The sequence below is a fragment of the Panthera pardus genome, unplaced genomic scaffold, assembly GCF_024362965.1.
Source record: "Panthera pardus isolate Hobbes unplaced genomic scaffold, ASM2436296v1 HiC_scaffold_2, whole genome shotgun sequence".
NCBI lineage: Eukaryota > Metazoa > Chordata > Mammalia > Carnivora > Felidae > Panthera > Panthera pardus.
Genome location: NW_026526765.1, coordinates 53,841,254 through 53,847,253, shown reverse-complemented (window position 1 = coordinate 53,847,253; position 6,000 = coordinate 53,841,254). Strand labels below are relative to the sequence as shown.

The 6,000-nt window shown below is 38.0% G+C and overlaps 1 long non-coding RNA gene across 1 annotated transcript in view; it reads left to right on the top strand.

Annotated features, from left to right (window-relative positions):
- The first annotated feature begins 1,058 nt into the window (after positions 1-1,058).
- LOC109267443 (uncharacterized) overlaps positions 1,059-6,000 on the top strand; it is a 92,317-nt gene continuing 87,375 nt past the window's right edge. Inside the window, exons 1-2 of the long non-coding RNA XR_008423738.1 lie at positions 1,059-1,684; positions 5,030-5,220. This is a non-coding gene — a long non-coding RNA (uncharacterized LOC109267443). The remainder of the gene's footprint in view (positions 1,685-5,029; positions 5,221-6,000) is intronic.

Below are 6,000 nucleotides of genomic sequence, written 5' to 3'. Positions count from 1 at the left end.
ATTTTGCTCTGGGAAAGAGATTTATTGGTTAGAGCTTACATTACAATGCAGTCAGGGGCTTTGGGACTGATTGCCAATACTCAGTAGCATAGAGAAAAATTATTTAACATCTTGGCCTCAGGTAACAATATCTGCTTCATGGAGTTGGATCAGGCATCAAATTCTATGGGGATATCCTACTGTCCACTGCATTAACTATCCTTCGTGTTGTTTCATTATTTTCAGAGGCTTTCCTTTGTTTTGGATGGTGAAAAGCTTGTGGCTAGAGATAAACAAAAGTGGCAATTTTAAGACGCATGTGAAATAAAAATGTGACTGATCATGCATGTGGATTATTAGATGTAAAGTGTACAATATAGTTTTATACAGGTAGTGTTACCTGGATTATGCTCAGTGCTATAATTATGATTTTAAAATTTATTACTGTCTTTTCATGAAGTTCAGATGGTCTAATTTATATTCTCTAAACATTTCTTGTTTTACTCTTTCATCAGATTCAGCTCTTAAAATTCACTGCATGGTCTCTACAGACAAGAAGCAAAGGTTCTGCACGGCTACAGCATTTCAGTTAAAAGCCAAGGAATCCACATTTTCTTTTATTTTGCTCTTAGATAGCCAGAATGTTTTATAGTCTCCCACATACTTTTCTCCTCTCAAACACATTTTCAAGTATAATAATATATTTTTTAAAAGTCAGATAATTTTCAGGTAATACAATTTTGGAATCCTTAGACTTTAAAAGAAATGTGAAGAATTAAAAAAAATCTCACATACAAAGCCAATTGCCCTCTCTGAAAATTATAGCTACCCATTTGCTAGTTGCATTATTACAGAATTGCTAATATTTCCTGCTTTTCAAAAGCATTACAATAAACTTGTTTGGAAGTCATGTTATTTACTAAAAATAGGACAGAATAAGGCATATATTTCTTTATGTTGGTTTAAAATTGAAGTATATTTTATGGAAAAGGGAACATTTAAAGGTTAATCTTAACAGGGAAGTATTTTCCTACATAAATATATTATAACTTCAAAGTATGTAATTTTGGAGTTTTTCCTGATGATATATGGTTTTTAGAACTATGGGTCTTAGTTAAAATGTACTGACTTAAAGATTTTTTTTTAGCTTTTACTATGTGGGTACATGAACCAAAAAAATCATGTCTCCTAGTATTCTTTGTACTGCATCTACTCTGGTCAAATGGAATCATCTATTTCAAAAGTTACTGTGAGAGAAAAATTCAAAAAGGATAAATTGCATGTAATTGTGGTAAAGAATAAGCTTTTACTGATCAGTTAGAAAATACCAAAGACACCGTGCCTGTGTAATCAATGGTGGTTTAGTAATATTATTTTGTATAAGAAAGAACATTATTAAAATGTATTAAATTGTTCTGTACTGAAGGGTATAAGAGCATTGTGTAATCTCTAATTCCTGCCAGAGAGAGACTTTTTCACTGGGTAGAACCATTTTTATAGTCTATTCATGTATTCAGCCAGCATTTATTGCAGCTATGGTTTTCTTATGTACCCTACCAGGAACAGAATTTGGGGGTGGTAAAAAAAAATCAATAAAACATACTGCCCAAAGCATTTTCAAGCTTGAGGATGGGAGAGTGTAAAGGAGCAATCGTGTAAACAATAAATGACGATATAAAGAAGAATGAGAAGTAATGATCAAAAGGTAAACAGGGCATAATAATAAGTGCTAATATCAGTATGGTGTTACTAATTGCCCAGTGTTAGCTAAGGACTTGACTCCCCACAGTGGGTGTTAGGTCATCTCCCCAGCATCCATTCTCCTCTCCTCCCCTATGCTCTTACTTACTGCGCAGTTTATGAGTAGAAAGATAGGTTTGCTATAGTGATTGATCTATTTGGGCATATTTGTTCATCTGAACCAATTTAGGAATTCCTCTCCTCTGGGCAATGTTAAAGAATGGGCTTGCTATTCATATCTGGACAATGGGACAGGAGAGGTTTTTTGAAGGTATCTGAAAAAGTTCTTCACTCTTATGGGAGAGCTATTTGAAGTGATCATTTTGTTTACTCCTTTGTTTTGGATGAAGAAGTCCTCCAAATGTTATCATTATCTAAAGGTTATCCAAAGGTTGTCATTATCATAACCTAATGATAGCCTCTTATAACTGTGGGGAAGAACAAGGCTTAGGCTGAATCTGACACTTTAGAATGAAGAGCAGAGGGAGAGAGAAAGAAATTAGATCCTTGATTCTGTGGTTAAACCACTGAATCAAATCAAGCCTGAAGCCTATATTTCTTCTGGACTTTGAGATAAGTGAGCTAATAAAAACACTTTTGCTTTTTATGCCAGGCTGAGTTGGGTTTTCTCTTACCTTCAACCAGTCTAAATTATAGCCAAGAGTTATCTTTTTCAATCTTCATAACAACCCTATGAAATAGATGATACTATTTCCATCATTTTACGGATGAGGAAACTAAGGCCTAGAATGGTTAAATATCTTGCTCTGAATCACAGAAACAGTGCATGGTGAAGCCAGGGCTTTACCTATGTAGTTTCATCCAGAAACCACATTCCTAAGCACTGCATCCTACTGCTCCCATGCTTTGGCGATGCAGAGAGAATGTCAAGTCAATTTGTAGGAAAATTATCACAATGCCAGAAGCATTGGATCTGGGCCTGTAAGTGGAGTTTAAATCAACAAAAGATGGAACTGAAGCAACAGTTTTGGAGTACAGGAGATAAAGTAGCTGTGGCTGGGGTCTAGTTCATGTGTAATCTCTCAGGGGGATAAGAGAAGACAGGGCCAACCAGGAAAGCTGGGGGGTGCCCCCCAGAGATAAGAAGATAAAGGGTGAGATCAGGAGGATGGCCTGACTAGACAGGGGAAGTTAAAAGTAGGGAGGAGTCCTTGAGAGGAAATAATGAAACAATAGAGAAAGCAGAAATATTGAGAATGTGTGACCTACTTTTAGTTCCAAGACATTGGGATGATGAGACTAGGAGTGGGTTAGCAGGGAGAAAAAAGATGACATCACCAGGATCTCTGTACTCTACTATCATGATCAGGGGAAAGCTAGGTTTTGGTTTAGAAAAGAACTTAGAGGAAGTGTTGCTAAAAGGTTTGAGTGAGAATGTGTGTCTAAGGAATGTGTTGACAGAAGAGTAACTAGAGGAATTGAGGGGAGTTGGAGAGGATAACTGAGCTGGAGAGAAAACAAGTGTGAAGGACTAGTGGGCTGGAAGCAGGTGCGTTTCGGTCAATGTATCAAAACGAACAAGGTGGGGAATTGTGGGAAGGGAAGAGGCTGTTTCCAGATTGAACTGCTTCCCAGGTTGTATTTATATAAGTGGGCTCCTTCATAATTCTGACTCCCAGTGCGTCACATCCTGTGGGCAGAAGGGAACCGAGGTGGCCATGGAAACCTGACAAACCTCAGACAATATTAATATTCACAAACATATGGAGCCTGCAGTTCTTTAAAAACAACAATAACATCAGCAGTGGCAGTGGCAATGACAACCACCGTAGTAATTTGTAACTCTCCCCTCTGGAGAACCACAGAGCTGCATATATTATTTTTTAATAATTAGTGACAAATTAACTAATTGCTACAATCCTTAAACCTGTTTTTCCCTTTAGCTTGTCATTATCTGCAGATGTCAAAACAAGTAAAATAAATGGACTGGGTTTCCTTCAGAAGTTTGTTGATAATAACTGTTCTCCTAAAAAAAATAAAAAATGTATGAGGCTGACAAACAAAAGCTCCTTCCTGGGTTGTTACTTTGGAATGTCTTTTTTATCTTTGAATTTCTGGTAGAGATTTTTAGACTCTGCCTTTTTCCTTTTCTGAATCATCAAATCCAATGGTTCACCTGGAGAACTAGTTAAAATTCGCTGTGGGAACACAATTCAAAATGCACTTTGCTTGTCCCTCTCTTAGAGATATGGGTTCATTAGAGGTGGAGTAGGCCCCAGGAATCTGAATTGTAAATGATCTCTGGAGGTGATCCTGATGCAGGGCTACCAAGTAAGGCTGTGAGAAACAGTTCAAGTCTTCTTGGTGGGCTGGGGCCTGGAGCTTAAGATAGGGAGTCGTGTGACTTGCTCTGAAAGTTGCTTTAGTTCCTTTTTTCTAACCCTCATTACTTTCCTCTTCACCAAAAACCTTTGGTCTTTGAGATACAGTGTTATGAAAAACACTCAGGCACTGGAATAAGGTCTGGATTAAGGTGAACTCTTGAAAGAGGCACGTAAATTCATTGTCTCAGTTATTCCATCTGTGAGATTTTTTTTTTCAGAATTCTATAGTTGACATTCAGAGAGTACCTTATTTGACATCTAGTACATAATAAGTCCTTAAACATTACTGTTATTATGAACTTGATTTCTATTTTGCACTAACCTATTGCACCTGCCTGTGGGGTTGCCTGCTATGTTAGCTTATGGAGGATCACATGGGATTGTGCACACACTAGGATGAATTTTCTGTTCTTTTACTACTGTTCTTTTGGCTCTGAATTAAGGCCCTTCAGTGATTTGCTGATCCCAGACACAGGTGAAGAAACAGGAGTGCTACCAGACTGACAACAGAGCAAAGACCAAGCACGCAGGGAGATTCTCAGATACTCTCATCTTATGTGGGGTGCTAAATAGAAAAAGCACAGGGCAGGTTAAAGCTATTGTGTCCGTCTACATTTGTGTTTTCTGGTGGGGCAATAAGAAATTAGACCCAATTATCTGTTTCATAACTACTTTTCCTTCTTGAAAGTTGACAAGGTAGAGTTGGATGGAGACAGAGGTTAGGAAAGGATTTTCTTGTTAGCATTGCCCTGCTGTGTCCCCTCTGTATACTATAGACAGAAAGACTTGAAGAAATGATGGAGTGAAGGCATGCTCTAAGTTCTGTGTGTATTCTGCTGTATATGCCACAAAACCTGTTACCCATCCACTGTCTTGGCACGACAGAGCTTTCTAGTTCCACAATTATCATCGGACAGGGATCTATGGATAGAAGTAGAATTTTTAATTATTTTCTTGTGTTGTAGGAGATCATTAAGAGGATGTAACCTCTAGTTGACCTGAGGGCTGGATCTGGGCAATAGGAACCTCTTCAGCCCCTCCCCTTAGAATGTATGTCCTTCCCACCATTTCCTACAGCTGGAGCTGTTGTCAAGGATGCAACTTTGAAAGAGCAACCTGTTGTTGAGGCCATTGATGGTACATGTGACTGAACTAGGTAAGGCCCTTATATAAACTTTTAAGATTATGGCAGGCCAGTGCAGAGATCGGCTTATCTTGCAACACCCAAGGCAAACCTCATATGTAAGTTCGCTTGCTTATTGAAACAGCCACCTACCAATCTTGAGTGGTTTGTTTCTTTCTTTGCTCTCTCCTTGCCCTTAATGTATAGGGTCCAGTTTGCAAATGAACAGCTTGGATCGTAGATCCCCAAAAAAGAATTTCTTGAAAATTCTTAATGTGTTTCTTTTTTTTTTAATTTAAAACATTTTTACTTTATTAATTTACATCTAAGTTAGTTAGCTTATAGTGCAATAATGATTTCAGGAGGAGAATCCAGTGATTTATCCCCTACATATAACACCCAGTGCTCATCCTAACAAGGGTTGTCCTTAATGCCCCTTGCCCATTTAGCCCATCCCTCCAGCCACAATCCCTCCAGCAACCCTCGGTTTGTTCTCTATATTTAAGAGTCTCTTATGTTTTGTCCCCCTCTCTGTTTTTGTATTATTTTTGTTTCTCTCACTTCTGTGGGAGAAATATATATTTTTTATAAATGTATATATATATTTACTATATTTTAAAATATATTTTTAAAAAATTTATTTTGATGGAGAGAGAATGTGAGTGGGGCAGGGGCAGAGAGAAAAGACAGAATCAAAAGTGGGCTCCAGGTTCTGAGCTGTCAGCACAGAGCCTGAAGTGGGGCTTGAACTCAAGGATCATGAGATAATTACTTGAGTGGGAGTCAGATGGTTAACTGACTCAACCACCCAGG